The sequence below is a fragment of the Ochotona curzoniae genome, unplaced genomic scaffold, assembly GCF_017591425.1.
Source record: "Ochotona curzoniae isolate NIBS_2020 unplaced genomic scaffold, NIBS_Ocur_1.0 scaffold_2453, whole genome shotgun sequence".
Taxonomy (NCBI): domain Eukaryota; kingdom Metazoa; phylum Chordata; class Mammalia; order Lagomorpha; family Ochotonidae; genus Ochotona; species Ochotona curzoniae.
Window position 1 is genome coordinate 2,705,614 of NW_024467094.1, and position 17,245 is coordinate 2,722,858.

General features: G+C 46.0%; 1 pseudogene; it reads left to right on the plus strand.

Annotated features, from left to right (window-relative positions):
- Nucleotides 1–1,643: 1,643 nt before the first annotated feature.
- LOC121170609 lies at nt 1,644–1,813 on the plus strand (annotated as a pseudogene).
- Nucleotides 1,814–17,245: the final 15,432 nt, after the last annotated feature.

The following is a 17,245-nucleotide window of genomic DNA, read 5'->3' on the forward strand; positions in this document are numbered from 1 at the left end:
AGGGCTGTTGAGGGCATCTGGGGAGCGGGCCAGTGGGTGGAAGGTCTCTCTCTCTCACTTTCAAATAAATACATCTTTCAAAAAATAAAGTTTGGTCTCCTTGTCCCTTTCTCCACCCTCACATTCAATCCAAGGCAGCTCACATGTACTTGAGAAATACTAAGGACACTGCTGTTCATTCCAAGAACATTGAGAGGAAGAAAATGACCAAAAGATGGGGTTAGGGGCCTGCCCGTACACCTCTTCCCATGGGTGCCACTTTCTCCACATTCCTCCCTATAGAGAAACCTCACCTCTTTTCCCAGACTGGGCTCTATGTTTGAAGCCTGCTAAATCAAAGGCAAGGTGCAAATCACTGGTGTGGAATGGCAAAAGGAAAGAAAAAGAAAAACCAACTGAGATCCCTGCAAGGGAAAGCATATGAAACTACTCCCTGAAATGCATCCATCCACTAAGAAGGGAAGAAACCCTTCATGACCCTAGCTGTGGCCAAGCAAACCCCGTTTAATCTATTGCTTTGTGCCTCTCTGGTTCGCAACAATTCCTGTCTGCCCAGCAAAGCCAAATTTCCAGAAACGCTCTCCAGAATTCAAAAAGGACCCATCCTTGAATCCCTCTCCTGTTGTTAATAAATGTGAAGAGGGCCTAACACAACATTAATGGGGAAATTTAATAATTCTCTTATTAGAGTTGTGTTTTCATGTAGTTCCCTGGGGAGGACGGGGAGGAGAGCTGGGAGAAAAATGTCACTGCACATTGTCAGTAGACAACATTGTTTCATGGAAACTTTGAAAAAAAAAATCAGAATTAGGCCTTTGGTGAGCAGGGATCTTTAACTTAATTTGTTTTTATTGCCAGGACACAGGGAGTTCCTAGGAGTGGATTCCAGCAGCAGGCGGTCCGTTAGAATTGAGTTTGGTGGTAATCGGTGGAGTAATGGTTTCTCCAAGACCTGGTGTTTAGAGAACAGTGTGGTTGAGCTCTTAAGGGAATCGTAAAGGCTTACATAAAGACCTGGAGGGCCAACCGCCCTGCAGAGTGGCCTTGTAAACCTGGGAGGCCAGTCACTGTTCCTGTGCTTCCAGACTGGGGCTGGCTGTAATGCCTTGGGGGAGGGGAGAGGATGGAAAACTCAGAGAAATGAGAAAGGAGGGGAGAACCCTGCGGGAAATGGGGTCCTTGCTTTTACTGGGGTGCTCCTTCCCCTTTCAGGTATGTCTGCAGTTTAAGGGGTGCAATAAAAACCTTCGTGGGCCACACCACATTGGTTTTCCTGGTAATGACCTCTAACTGCATGAGTAGAGCCCGTCTCCCTAGGGTAGTCAGGAAGAAAACTCTCTCTTCTCACTATCTATCCAAAAGAACCAAAAGCATGGTCTCAAACAGATATCTGTACACTCCTGTTTAGACCAGCGTGAGTATTGCTCGCAATGGCCCAAAGGTATAAAGAACCCATACAGACATCAAAGAATACAAGATCCACACACATAGTGGAATATTACACAGCTGGAAAAAGGAATGGAGTTCTGACACATACTACATTGTAGATTAAATCTAAGGACTCTATGAGAAGAAAATCAAGCTAGTTATCAGAAGAAAAATCCTATATGAGTCCACTTACTTGAGGAATTTAAAGTAGGGCCATCGCTTCTCAGCCTTTTGGCTAAGATCAAGCGTAGTATCTGTTCTTATCAGTTTAAAGCAGGGCCAGCTCTTAGAGACCAAAGGCAAGATAAGGATGGCTGGGACCAGCATGTGGCACAACAGATTAAACCACTGTCAGGGATGCTGATATCCCATATGGTGACTCTTCCACTTCTGAATCAGCTCAGTGACAATGCACCTGCGAAAGTAGCGAAAGTTGGCACAAGGACTTGGGCCCTGCACCTACACGAGAGACCCAGAAGAGGCTCCAAGCTTTTGTCCTTAGCCTGGCACAGACCTAGCTGTTGTTGCCATTTGGGGAGTAAACCAACGAATGAAAGATATTCTCTCTCTCTCTCTCTCTCTCTCTCTCTCTCTCTCACTCTCCTGCTCTCTCTGCAACACTGCTTTTCTAATTAAAAAATACATAAATAAATCTTTAACTAGGTGATAGATATATAGAAAGAGGCATGATAGAGGAAAAGATATAGGCTGGGGAAAAAAGGATTAGGAAGTTATGGTTCAACAGGCACTCAGTTTCTATTTAGAGTAGTGGAAATATTAGATGCCGGCAATGGTCAAATAGCATCACGAATGTACTTAATGCCACTGAGGTGTACACCTGTTATTATTATATATTTCACTACAATAAAAATACAGATAGTAGGCAGGTGTTGAGCCTGGTTGTTCAACCCATATCCCACATCAGGATCCTTGGATTCAATAATAACTTGCATCTGGCTCCACCCTCCCTGTTAATGTGGATGCTGGAAGGCAGTAGTGATGGCCTGAGTGATCGGGCTCCTCGACTATACACACAGAGAGCACTTGGACTAAGTTGACTGGCTCCAAGTTTGGGCCCCAGCCATTGCAACAACATATGGGGAAAACAGGAGCAGATAACATCTCCCTTTCTCTCTCTCTCTTAAAGCTAAAACATTACTCAAGACACACATATATTGCATCATATATAAAGAGAACGAGGGGCTCCCAGAGCATCCCCTCATCTTCTCCCTGTCTTCCTCTAATGCTGCCTCATCCCTCCCCCTTCTCGGCTATAGAGTTCTCAGTTTGTTGTGCCTTGATTCCATGGGGTGAGAGGAGTGGCAGTGCCTGGTTCATAGTACCTGCTTAATCAAATGGGTGCTTCAGCCTCCCCTGCCTGTTTGTGCATGAAGAAGACCACAGTGATACAAGTTTAAGACCCCCCTCCTTTTTGTTGCTTTTTACAATTTTTATATTAAAAAAAAAGAAGAAGAAAGAGAAACTGGAGAGCCTGGTCCTTGCAGAGAGCATGTTTTGGTTCTCCCTGAGAGGTGATAATACCAAACTCAAACCTGGGAGCAGGTGCTTGTTATGAGAATTGAGAATTGAGATCCTAAGAAATAGAAGCAAGCAATCGCCTCTCTCCTAACACCGAACACTAGTCAACTTTGGATTGACAGTTGGCACCACAAACGCTGTGGCACTGACATCAGATGCTAGGGGAGCCTGGCATCATGGCACACATTGCAGGCTCCCCTGAACCCGGGCAGCCAACAAGAAAGGCCAGTCAAGATGATCAGGGTTTTCGTGGAGTGTGGATTAGGTGTATCCAAGTCAACACTCACTCCACAGACAGCGGTGCAGCTCAGGGTTTGGATCTGAAGACGCACACCTGCTGAAAAAGTTCCAGAAGGTGATGGTAAAATGTGTATGTGCAACGAAGATTAGAAAGACGTAAGATGGTTTGCATCAAAAGCCTTTTTGAATCACTACCTCAACTTGCATGTCTTACAGAGAAGAACAAACAAACCCAAAACATGGAATTAATCCAGTTTTGGGTTACCTGCTCCTTTCCAAAGAATATTCACGGATGCTTTAAAATATTCGTGGATGGGGCCAACATGATGCCTCAGTTGGCTGATCCTCCCCCTGCAAGTGCAGGCATCCCATATGGACACCAGTTCAGGTATCAACTGTACCTCAGCTCTGGCTGTTGCGGCCACTTGGGGAGTGAACCAAACCTCTCTTTTAATTCTGTATTTCCATGAACTTTTTGCAGCTCCTCTCCTACACTCCTGAGGACTGGATTCAGACCTTTCTAAGCCTGAATTCTTCAAGGGATCCCTGGATTTCCATCATCACAGGATTGAAAATGCAATAAAAATGACCATCAACTGGTCCTGCACTGATATTCTTGGTAGTCTTGTTTGCAGTTCAGGGCTTTGCTCAGGATTAGAAGACACACTTTGGAACCCTGGTCACATGTACACCACCCAAGCTGCCAAAATGAGGATCCTGTCTATTCCCGTAGCAAATTCTGCCTTGACAGAAAACACTAAACCAGAAGCAATCGATGCTGTGGTTTCCATCATCTGATGCCACCTGATAGGCTCAACCATTTTAGTGGAAACTGTATCATCCATTCCAGCTGCCAGTCAATTGCATTTAATATGTCGGATTGATCTCCTGTAAACCCAACAGTCCTATTGTTGAGACACATGGAATCCACAGGTTGTTCTCACATCACAGACACAATGATGAGATTGTGAGTGCATTGGTCACAATGGGCTCATTCCCTCATATGTGGACTCCTCCACCTTCTTTGGAAAAATAAAAGAATTTGGTCTGGTACAGTAACCTGGTGGTTACAGTCCTCACCTTGCATGCGCTGGAATTCCATATGGGTGCAGGTTCTAATCCCAGCTGCTCCACTTTCCATCAAGCTCCCTGCTTGAGGCCTGAGAATGCAGGAGAGGACAGCCCAAAGCCCTGCAGCCCTGCAGCCCTGCACCTGCGTGGGAGACCCGGAAGAAGCTCCTGGATCCTGGCTTTGGATCAGCTTGACTCTGGCCATTGCAGCCACTTTGGAAGTGAACCAACAGACAGATGTTTTTTCTCTCTGTCTCTCACTCCTTCTCTCTGTAGATCTGACTTTCCAATAAAAATACATAAATCTTTTTTTTTTGCTCCACCGACCCAAGGATATCTCCAAAACATCTTACTGCAAATCAGCTGAGCAGGCCTGTAGATGATAAGAATGGACTAGGTGAGTTCAAGCCCCCATTACATGCTTTGGATTGCTTGCTGGGCCAGGCAAGGGGACCAGACATTCCAGGAAATCCACAACCCTTATAGGCACAATGCTCTGTCCTGTTTTCCCCACAAGTATACTCACCTGTGTCCTTATAGTTTTCGAGGGCAAAACTAAGGTCAGCTCAGCATAGAATGGATCCAAACGCTCAATGCCTCCAGCAGCCCCTTTCTGACCACCTGAAAGGCCCCAAGTGCCCGTTGAAAGAGTAGCCATGGTCTCCCTCATACATGAACCAGAATACAACTTCTAGAGCAGGCAGCTTGACCAAACTGTAGGAACATCACAGACACGCATGCCCTTCATCCAGAAAGTCTGCTCATCTGAACTGGTCCTGATGCTAAGCACACCTGAGATGGATGGATGGGAGGATCGAGCTTTATGATGACGCATGGCCACTTGGGCTGCAGTAATGAAGACCAGAAATGACTTAAATGCCCATCCAGGGAAAGCAGTGAGGTGTGTATGACAAATCATGGAGCTGGAGCAATGTGGATCTGCGAAAAGTGTAGGACTACTATGCAGGGGTGAGGAACAATCCTTTAGATGCTCTGTGGAATTTCTGAGATGCGGAGCAAAGATGGTATGCAGCATGCCCCTGTTTATTTTTAAAGGCAAATTGTCTAGATGTTTTTCTTATGAACAATAAAGCTCTGGAAAAATGCAGAAGTAGTGGATGCCCCAAAGGGGATGGTTTGGGGACCAGAATTGGAGACATCATAAGCAAGAAGGAGGCCTTTTGTCATAGTTCCCTTTCTTGGAAGCACAAAGATTTTGCCTATTTTTATTCCGTGTTTGATTGACAGATAATTATGCGCACATATTTGCAGGGCACCATGGGATGCCTCTATCCATGTATATATTGTGCGATGATCAAAGCAGAATGAATAACATACCCATCACCTCTAACCTTTGTCATTTCTTTTGCGATGAGCACAAGAGAAATCCTCTCCCAGCTACTTAGAAATCAACAAGGCATTATTGTTAACTGTGTAGTCACCCTGATGGGCCAGAGACCACCACAACTTCCTCCTCTTCTCCAACTGGAACATGGTCCCCGCAGACAGATCTCTCTTTTCTCCTCTGCCCCCGCCCCTCCCACCCTCTGGCAACCAACCTTATACCATCAACATCTGTAAGATCAGCTTGTTCCGAGTCCATAGATGCATGAGATGGTGCGGTATTGGTGCTGCTGTGCCTGGCTTCTATACCTGACATAAGATCCTCTGGGTTCCTCCATCTTGTTGCTAATGAAAAGAGTACAAGCTGTTTACAGCTGAAGAGTGCTCCACTGAGTACTTGCACCACCTTCTCTTTTTTCCATTCTTCTGTGGATGGACACATAGGCTGACTCTGTAACTTGGCCATTGTGAATAAAAAGCACAAGGATATTTCTATGTTTTTTAATTTTTTCGTAGTTTTTCAGCTGTTCGGCAGATTTCCCAAGCTCTGTCTGTACTCTCTGAAGTCTCTCACTGTCTCTTGACATTTGAAAAGTAGAATTACAGAGAAAAGAGAGCCAGAGAGAGAGAGGAGCCACAGAGAGCTGTGTCTTCCATTCACTGGTTGACTCCCCAAATGCCCACCATGACTGGAGCTGGACCAGGCTGAAAACCAGGACCCAGGAGATTCTTTTGGCTCTCCAAACATTTGGGCCCATCTTTCATTGCTTTCCCAGGCCACAAGCAGGGAACTGAATGGGCAATGGAGCAGCCAGGATCTGAATGGGCATCCATATGGATGCCAGCACTTCAGGCAAAGGCTTAACTTGCTACACCACAGCGCTGAAGCACTCTCTCTCTCTCTCTCTCTCTCTCTCTCTCACACACACACACACACACACACACACACACACACACACTCCTCCCTTTCTTCCAGAGCTGGGATCTCCCGCTGTACTTTTTAAACTCCTTCTTGGTGTCTTCCTTTCTCCCAGGCTCTTTTGGGTCAGTGATTTGGGGACAGCTTGCCTGCATTTCAATGTGACAGGAACAATGAGGGCACCTCTGAGTGAGGTGGGACCATTGGCAGACCTTCGGATGCTGAAAAAGATAGGCAGCTCCACATTCCAGCACCGTGGACGTGGGGAGGGTTAGATGTCACTACAGCTTGCCTGTGGTTTATGTACTAAGAGCTCGCTAAGGGGCTCAGTCCTCAGTAGGGTGGTGTTGACATGATGACTTTCAGAGGTGGGGCCTGCTGTAAGATCCTTAGGTCCCCAAGTCACTTGGGGGTGAGATGTGCTTGGAAAAGGATAACTCTTGCTCACAGACACCACACACACATGCACACCTGCCATTATGTCATTGCTAGTTCTACCTACATGCTCCTGACCCAACAGCAGATGCTCAAAGTGCACCAAACAAGGAGGTGTGTGCAGGGTTCGAGGAAAAGTCAAGACCAGAAGCCCCAGGGATGCTTAAGTCCTCCTGGTCCAGGAAGGTGTGATCCATTCTCCTTTCCTCCAACCACAGAGGCAGGAAAACACATGCCAGAAGTCCTGTTTGTGATGATACAATAGACAGACATGCACTATAAATGCCATGGACAGCGACACTGCGGCATTGCTACTGAAGACTCGTTTAGACAAGACGGATCCTGGGGATTTCCTTGCAGAACCAAATTTGTTCCAGGATATGAAGATCCTGATGCTGTCCCTTTGCAGTGAAATACGCTTGAATCACATCATCCCCTTGCTGTCAGCTAGCAACTCATCAAAGCAGGCTGTCAAGTCAGTGGCCTAGTGATGCCCAGTGCAACGACTCAGTCATGAGAACAGACAGAGAGGGTGTGATGCCACGTGCCCAGCCTATCTAGAGGAGAAAAAGTAGAAGAGCGAGCCCCAGGGGCCAGAGGAAAGAGGGCATGGAGAGAGCATTTAAAGGAGGCAGAGCTTCAGTTCTGCAAGATTAAAAAGTTCTGGAGGCAGATGGGGGCAATGCACTTAGCAACCTCAATGCACTTAGCTCTGCTGAGCTCCACACTTACAAAGGGGTGAGTTAGTAAATATTAGGGAATGTGTAATTTAACATCGTCTAAACTACTAATGCAGGTTCAGCATCCCTTATCGACAATGCTTGAGATAAGACTTGGTTTGAGTTTCAGATTTTTTTTTTTTTTGGCCACACGTGGGAATGTTTATAATGTGTATGACAAGTAATCTTGAGGAAAAGACACAAGTCAAAACACCAAACTCCCTTATGCTTCATAAACACAGTGATACATGTGGCCAGAAAGTAATCCATGATTTGATACAATGCTTTTTTGTAATGCGTGTGAAACAAATGTGGGATTGGAATTGTCTATTCCAGGCGTCTGTGTCAGCATTCAAGATTTCATATTTCAGGGCATCTCAGCTTCAGAATTCTCAATCTGGGTGAGCTTAAGAACAAGGACCAGGGCAGGAATGGCCAGACAGAGAGTGGCATCCACCAGCAAGTATGTGAGCTGCATAGTGGGGCTGGTTGGGTTGAACTAGATTCCAATGCCCATTGACATATATGAGAGCTGAATGGGATGTGGGACAGACTGGAGCAGTCTGCTGTACATACTAGCAAGCATGGGAACCAGGGCAAGGGGTGGGCCTGGTGGGGGTTATTGTGGGTCACTCCAACTAGGATGTAGCTCCCACCAGTGTCCCTGAGGCCAAATGTGTGGTGGACAGGATCAGGCTGGGCTGCAACACCCATTGATTTGTGTAAAAGTCAGGGCTGGAGAAAGAACTGACCCAACCAATGCAACCACCAGCATGTACATAAGCTGATTGGGGTGATGGACTGTGCCGGATTGTGTATTGGCCAGCAGACGTGAGAATCAGGTCTGGGATCATCTCAGATGAAGTTTCTATGGGGATTCCCCCAACTGAATTGCTGGACTCAGAATGCCAACCATGGAGAGAATTGCAGGTTCCAGGGTCTGACTGTGGAGTGCATGTGTCAGAGCTGGGCCTCCTTAGTGACTTACATGGAGCAGTGGACAGCATATCCAGGTGCGCATGGAGGATATGGCAGTACACTGGGGCCTGCAGAGGACACCTGGTATCACAACAGAGGACGGAGGACAGAACAAATTGATCAACTACCCCAGCCAAGTGTTGGCAATGAATAACTGGGCAAACAGAGACTCTAAAGTGGACTATGCCAACCAGTAGGTTCTGGAGATTTCATCATGCTTGGAGTGGCGAGATCAGCAGTAATTCAGAACTCTTGAACTATCAAAATCTCATGAGCAGGACCCTCGGAGCATGCTCACATCAGAAACCCTGAGGTGGTGGCTGCCCTTCATCCCAGGGTACAGAGGTGTTTGGGAGGCTGGGTGTGGCTTCTCTGCTTGCCTACCCCTTCCCCAGATACAGGAAGAAACAAAAAAAGAATGTGGAAATTGTGATCTTACCCACATTCCTGTAGTTCTTGATCCTATTCAGCCTAATCAACTATGTAAAAACGATCAAAATAAAAATAATTAAGAATCCTCTGTCTTTAACAACAACAAAAATCAGAAAGCCGTAGTGACCTCTGATTGCACTCTCCCTCTTGTTGTCTCTCTCTCTGCATAGTAAGAGTAAAAGCAAACACTCATATCCAGATGCACACGGAGGATATGGTGGTACATTAGAACCCGCACAGGACACCTGGTCCCATAACAGAAGACGGAGGACAGAAAAACATCAATCAACCACCCCCCAGCATGTGTTGGCAGTGAAAATCTGGGCAAACGGAGACTGTAAGGTAGAGTATGTCAGCCAGTGGATTCAGGAGAGATTTCATCATGCTTGGAGCAGTGAGATTGGCAGCAATACAGAATTATTGAACTATCAAAACCACTAGAGCAGGGCCCTTGGAGCATGGCCTACATCAGGGACCCTGGAATGGTTGGGAGCCTGTGGTGGGGCTTCTCCCTTTGTTTCTCCCCTTCCCCCAGATACAGGAAGGAAAAACGAGAATGTGGAAACAACGGTCTTACTCACTTTCCTCTAGCCCTTGACCCTTTGCACCCTCATCAACTATGTAAAGATCATCAAAACTAAAATTTTTTAAATATATTTTAAAAAATTTTTAAAGTAAATGCTCCAATCTAAGAAGCCAGAGGGCACTGGTACAGGTTTAGCCGTCTCCAGAGAGGGTGAGTTAGCATCCCCCATGTACCGAGTGATACCTCAGCAAATCCCCTAACCTTCGGGTGAGGCAAAAATGAGAAGGGCACCCAGAGAAGAGGCAAGAATGGACTTGGAAGCCACACCTGCAGGAAATATGGTCTTCTGTCTTTGATCAGATTGGAGCATCAGAAACACAGACTGGAAGGAGCAGAAGACCAGATTTAACAGCAAGCTGAAGGGGCAAACTCCTGGGGAAACTGGGCCAGGAGATGCGTTCATTCAGCTTAAGTCTCCTCTGAAGATCACCGTGTAAGTGCGCGCTCTTGTGCACATCCAAAAGGGGCAGGTTGAGGATTACAGATGTGGACAGGGAATGGGTCGATGACAGATGTAGTCCAGAAGATCTTCTCCTCCTAGAGGACAAGCAGGGACACGGAGGTCGCAGCACTGCGTCTGGCACTGCCTTCCCCACTGGGCTTCCGAGAGAGTAGTGGAGACCTTCAGAAAACATTCATAAATGTCAAACTTTCGTGACCTACCACGTGGATGTCTCAGAGTTTGTGATGGGGGAGAAAACATAAATACACAACTTACAATTCAGGTTTTAGAACAGAGGTACAAAATTTACACAAAAAGCTACACCTGGACTTTGACCAGAATAAATTATTTAAGGATTTGTTTTATTTTTAGTTTGAAAGGCAGAATAACAGACAGAAGGGGAGAGAAAGAGAAAGGGGAAGAGAGAGAGAGAGCCCATCAGCTAACTCACTCCCCAAATGGCCACAGTAGCCAGAGCTGGATTAAAAGTAAAGCAACAGTGGGCCCAGCAAGGGCCTCACCTTGCACACGCCAGAATCCCATATGGGCACAAGTTCTAGTCCCGGCTGCTCCACTTCCCATCCAGTTACCTGCTTATGGCCTGAGAAAGCAGTCAAGGACGGCCCAAAGCCTTGAGATCTTAACACCCACTTGGGAAACCCGGAAGAGGCTCCTGGCTCCTGCCTTCAGCTCTGGCCATAGTGGCCACTTGGGGAATGAATCAGCAGACAGAAGATCTTGCTCTCTGTCTCTCCTCCTCTCTGTATACCTGACTTTCCAATAAAAATAAAAAAGCATTTCTTGAAGAAGAAGAAGCAGCAGCAGCAGCAACAAGGACATGAACTGGTGCCTATATGGGATGCCAGTGCCACAGGTGGAGGCTTAGCCTACGTTGTCGCAACACCAGCCCCAGTTAGAACAAATTGTGATCTAACTACACGAACATTTGGTTTAAATACATACGAATGTTTATTGCAAAATATGAATCCCATATTATATACAACAAAGGAAGTTACCTCAGTTTCTCAAATATGATTCCATCTTTTAAAAGCAAATGCAAGTATTTCTTAGAAAGTTCTTGGAAATGGATTTTGGTGCAAAGATTTTGAAATCCATCCATTCATATTTAGATAAACTGGAACAGGGATTTATCAGCACAAAAGGTAAATTAATTACCATAGCTATGTTATGGATGGTGAGGACTGGTGATCTTAAAAACTGTTTTGCTTATTTTTATTTGATAAGCTAGGAAAGAGAGAGCAAGAAGCAGGAGGGGTGCTCTCCCATTTGCAGGTAGCTCCTTCCAGAATGCCTGCAGCCACTGGCATTGGGCTGTGGTCAAAATCAGGAGCCCAGAACACAGTCAAAATCTCCCACGTGAGGGACAAAAACCTCTGGAACCCACTTCTCCTACAGTCAACACCTGCTGTCCCTAAGGAGCTCCACTGGGAGAGATGCAGAGCCAGGAATCAAACCCCAGGTATCCCCTGTGGGATGGGAGTCAACCCCAGGCATCCCCCTGTGGGATGGGGAGTCAACCCCAGGAACCTCCCTGTGAGGAATCAACCCAGGCATCCCCCTGTGGGATGGGGAGTCAGCCCCAGGTATCCCCCTGTGGGTGGGGGAATCAACCCCAGGTATCTCCCGTGGGGAATCAACCCAGGCATCCCTCTGTGGGATGGGGAGTCAGCCCCAGGTATCCCCCTGTGGGGAATCAACCCAGGCATCCCCCTGTGGGTGGGGGAATCAACCCCTGGTATCTCCCGTGGGGAATCAACCCAGGCATCCCCCTGTGGGTGGGGGAATCAACCCCAGGTATCCCCCAGTGAGATTGTGGTGTCATAACTGGTATCTGATCAGGATGCTAAATGCCTGTTCTACACTCTTGATGGTGTGTGTGCACGCCACACATGTATGATTCCTCTGATGAGATCAACAGAGCAATAGATGAATTTGCTGGGCTCTAGCACAGGAAAAGGCAGTGGCCTCACTTAAATACGTTGCTCACTGTACTGGCACCTGCCCTCCCTCCACAGAATACTGTCGCTGCTCGAACAAATGACAAACCAAGGTGACTCAGACTTGGGTATTTGGTTGACACATTCTTCACAAGGGAAAAAGCTAAACCCTTGTCACTTCCAGAAGAACAAAGCGTGCTGCCGAGGCTAAAATACAAGCTTTCAAGTGAAAAGGAGAATTTTTGGAAACTAGTGGTCACCCTGTATCTGATAATTTTGCAATATTTTAGGCTTTTCCAACACCATAGAGATACTAATTCGTGAGATCGCTTTCTATTGTATTAACATTGAATTATTTGAAAAATCAGTATAACACAGTGACTCAATATTTTCCTAAATATCAGTGCTCATCACTTTAAAAGTGTGAGTAACCAATTAGGAATGACTCTCCCTTTCTCTTGCTGGAAACAGACACTGTGAAGTCAGAACCTCGCAGCTTCCTTACTCATCAGTGCATTACCTTTCCCCAGCCTTCTCTGTGCCCGTGTCCCCTCACCATAGCACCTGCTAGGAACCCCGCTGTTTGCTGCCTGTCAGAAACACAGATCCTACTCTCTTAGCAACAATTTGCCAAAAGCCTCGTCAAACAGTTTAACAGCCCATAATTGAGTCTCTGAAAGAACATGCCCTCCGGGGTGAGTGTAAAAAAAAATTACAAATTAAGATAATAGATGATTATGTGAAACATACATCAAAATTGTCAGAAGGTTGCAATCTCGCAAAAGATGAACTTGGCAGACAGGTGTGTATGGCTCCACAGCTGTCCCTCTTGAGTTCTCCCCTCTTGTTCACTTTCTCTAGATCTCTACTTTCCCGGAAGCCGCTGCAATCCCAATGGCGATGCCTTACAATCCTGGATGCGTAGGAAGGAGCGGTGGGCAATGGCAACAAAAATCCCGCCTCTGATTGCTTGAGCTACATTTCTATTGTCTACAATGAAAACCACCCTAACAGAGAAAAGGGCTGGAGACACGTTTCCAGGCGAAACAGTGTCCTGTCACTTCCGATTTATGAAATTGTCAGGGTGATCAGTAGCAAGGGGAGCAATAATGAGGATTTTCATGCTGACTCTTGCCTGCCTCTAGGAGCGGACATAGCTAACTATCATAATGACAGAGCCCATGTGCTTACCTGTTACGGCACCTGCTCCTGGACTTCACCACTGGCCACTACCCTGATCGTATGCCCGCCACCTCCTGGATCTCACTGCTGGCTCCTAGGCTCCCCCTTGGCTCCGACAACCCTCTCAGCCTGAGTAAGGACAAGCCAGGGAGCCATGAACCTGCCCTCAATGATTTGCAGCCATTGACTGACAAACGGCTCGGCTGTCTTTTCCCCTGGGGTAGAAGAACTCTGGAATTGGTTCCTCAGATGCCCTGAGCCTCAGAGAACACACAGACAACCTGCTCAGTCATGCATGTGTCAATGTGTCCCTTCAACTTCTCAATTTCCCGCTTCCCTCCTGCTATTGCCTAGAATCACCTTCCACATAAGCCACTGGCCCCAGATCTTTGTCTCGGAGACCGCGACCCTGAGAATCCAAGCTAAGACTTAATGCAAAAAAAGGTCATGTCCTAAATTGAATTTTCCACTAACTTTATTTTTTTTTCCTCTTATTCCTCTTAGGTTTTGTTCAACATACCTGATGAATGAGGTCTCATAAACAGAGCATCCTGTACCTTCTCTTGGGAGGGGGAAAAAAAAAGACTATTCTTAACTGAGAGTGGCTCGGTCCCAATGCCACAAGCCTCCGTCTTAGCTACTGCAATAGCTTTGCAGGATTACAGGGCAGTGTCTACCTGCCAGCTGCATCCAGTTTTCAGCACCTGCTGAACGAAAGCAGAACCCGAGGACGATTGCTTCTCGTCAGGGTGAGAGATGAGTGAATGCAGCTGGCTGGCCAAGCAGCTCCCTGACGCCCAGCTGGGTGGTCGTGTGCCCAGCTCGCCCATGTGGCAGTGAGGCCCCTGCCGCTCTCCCAGTGACCATGGGTTTGCACGGGCTTTGCCCTTTGGTTATCTGTGTCCGCTTGATCTCCGTTTGCTTTTCTGGCCTCTGACCCTTTTGTCGGCCCGAAACTTCAAGTGTTATCATACTCTTTTGTCCTAGTCACCACCCTGTCCCGGCCACCTCCATTGGCTGTCAACACTACACAAACACACAATGAGAGGGGACGAGGGCGAGAATTTCATTGGGTCAACTGAGTGACTGAAAAGAAAAAAAGAATCGCTTTTTTTTCTTCTTCTTCTTCTTCCCGCAAGTCACTTGTTTAACTTGCATTGATCAGCCATTTGACCTCTTCGACTCGGGAGTTGCCAACGGTCAACCTGGTAGAAGTAGGTAAATAAATGAGAAACAGTCCAGGGTTCAAGGCCTGCTGTGTGTCCCTCCCAGTTGGGATCTGAAAGCAAGAGGAACTGCCACAGAAAGGTTTCCTAAGCTTGTACAAGGAAAGCTCAGCAGAGTCTTATTTCATGAGAGGCTCATGGAAGGAGACATGAAATCCCATTTGCGACATACCCTTTTCGGTGTCCTAAGACCGTCTTGCTTAGAACACAGAACTGGGTTTCTTCCTACGGCATCTGTTTCCAGTGGTATCTTTAGTTCTTCCGGCAGGCAGCTCGTGGTAGGCCTCTGTGCCCATCCTCACTGAGGGAAAATCACTGCGGTTTCCTGCCTTAAAAATAAACAAACAAAAAACATCGAGGAAGACCTGCCTCTCCCAGAAAATAATAAATGGAAGCTAGCTCTGGTAGGATGCTACCACCACTGCCACACACACACACACACACACACACACACACACACACACATATGTACTGCACTGACACATATCCACAAGAAAGAGAGCTTTAAAACACATAAGGCTGTGCCAAAAATAAAAGAGAAAATCAAAAAACGCACGAAAAGCACATCTTTAAGTCAATCTACTTTAGGAAACTTAGTATTCCATCTGGTCTTCAGGGGTTGTTTTTCACTTTCTCCTTGTCTCCTAAAGAAAATAAAAATATCTAAAAATGATCACTTCAAGAAACCAGAACAATCAGCATAACTCAAGAATTTGAGTCCCATTTTTAAATTGTACCCAAATTTCTTATTTTTGGAAAAATCACTTCACGCTTATCGGAAACCTCAAATTACTCATACTCTTTGACACAGGAACTGCACTTTTATAAATCTGTACAAAGAAATTGTCCAAATCCAAGACCCATGGTTTATATTCAAGATATCCCATACACTCCCAACGATAATACCACAAATCAGGAAACTACCTACATCAGTGATGGAATTGGACGTAAAAGTAGATTATGGTATATTCACACTATTGGATAACATTTGATATCAAAATTGGCACCAAAATCGGTAATGATCAAAAAGCAACAATAATTCACAATAAGATGTAAGGGTGTATTTGGTGTAGTTATAGCGATGAGAGATGCATTTGTACTGTGTATAAACACAGGTTTCTATGATATTCAAAACACACAGAGGGCCTAGAAATTTTTATATATCCCTACATTTTCAGGAGCAAAAAAAAAAAAGTCTCACAAAATGGTCCATCGACTAGCTGGGCTCTTTCTCTCACTTAGCACATGCTTCAAATCCTCACATATTCAACACTTACTACATACCTTGGATTTTCAGATTTTTTTTTAAGGTTAAGTCATGGTTGCCGGACTCTTGTCAAATACGTAAGAACCATAAGGAGTGAGAAGCTGGTGTTTGTTGCCACTGTACGAATGCCAGCTGGGACTCCTGCAGCCTGTTGGGGAGGAGTTGCTGCTCCCAGCTTCGCGTGAACCCACACTAGGGGGACAGCAGGCAAAGGCTCTCTGCCACTGGCAGAGGAGACCTGGAGCAGATCCTCAGCTGCCGGGCATCCAGGAAATAAGGTAGTGGGTGCAAGTGCCCACTCCTTATTCTCTGCTTCCCAAATAAACACATAAAAGATGGGAAAGAACCTACCTTTCAACAATTGCACTTTTTCTCTTAAACAGCCGTAGTTTCTCATTAAATATATGTGTATGTAGTCTTTACAATTGGATAACAAATATTCATTTTAAATGCACCCATGTATAGACTGCTCCCTCAGAATGGCTCCATCAGTACTACCAGAACCATCTAGCCAAACCTCAGGCTTCCATAAAGTTCGCAGGTGATTTTGTCTGCAGGCATTCTGTGGAGTTAGGTAGCTCCCAGGACGATCAGGTTGGACATAAAACTTCATAGGAATCAGACACAATACTGGTTTTAAAACTTTTCTTACAGAACAAGATGCTCAAAAGATAGTCTTATCTTCCTAAACTTGATTCTTTTATTAATTTGAAAGTCACACAGAGAGGGAGATCTTCCACCCATTGGCTCACTTCCTAGGTGGCCGCAACAGCCAGCGCTGGACTGGACAAAAGTCAGGAGCCAAGAGTTGCTTCCATGTCTCCCACATGAGCAGCAGGGGTGCAACAGTTAGGCTGTCTTCTGCCACTTTTCCCAGGCCATCACCAGGGAGTTGGCTTGGAAGGATAGCATGGAATGTCACCATTGCAGACAGCATACCCATTATGTCATAATGCCAGCCTCTAGATCACTTTGAGATTCTATTTATTTGAAAATTTTAAAGATTTAGTCCCCAGTACTCCTGTACTTTTTTAAAAAAAAAAAGACTTCAGGTCTTTACAGCATGATAAAAGCCAGAAGTCACAGAGACACAGTTTTTTCATCTGCTGGTTTATGCCCCAAAGGGCCACAATGGCTGGAGCTGAGCCAACCCAAAGCCAGGAACCAAGAACCAAGACTGTTTTCCAGGTCTCCCATGCAGGTACAGTGACCCAAAGTTTTGGGCCATCCTCTACTGCCTTTTGAAGCCATAATCAAGGACCTGAACGAAAAGTGGAACAACCAAGACATGAACCTGAGCCCATATGGGATCCTTGGGCTTACAAGGTGAGGATTTAGCCATTGAACCATCACACCAGGCTGGCCCTGTATTTCTATGCCACGTTCATTGTGGTGCTAATAATGTCTTGTAAATTCTTGATGTGACGTTTGTCTTCCATCATTCGTGACTGCAGAGTTTGGAATTTGCTTCTATTTTCA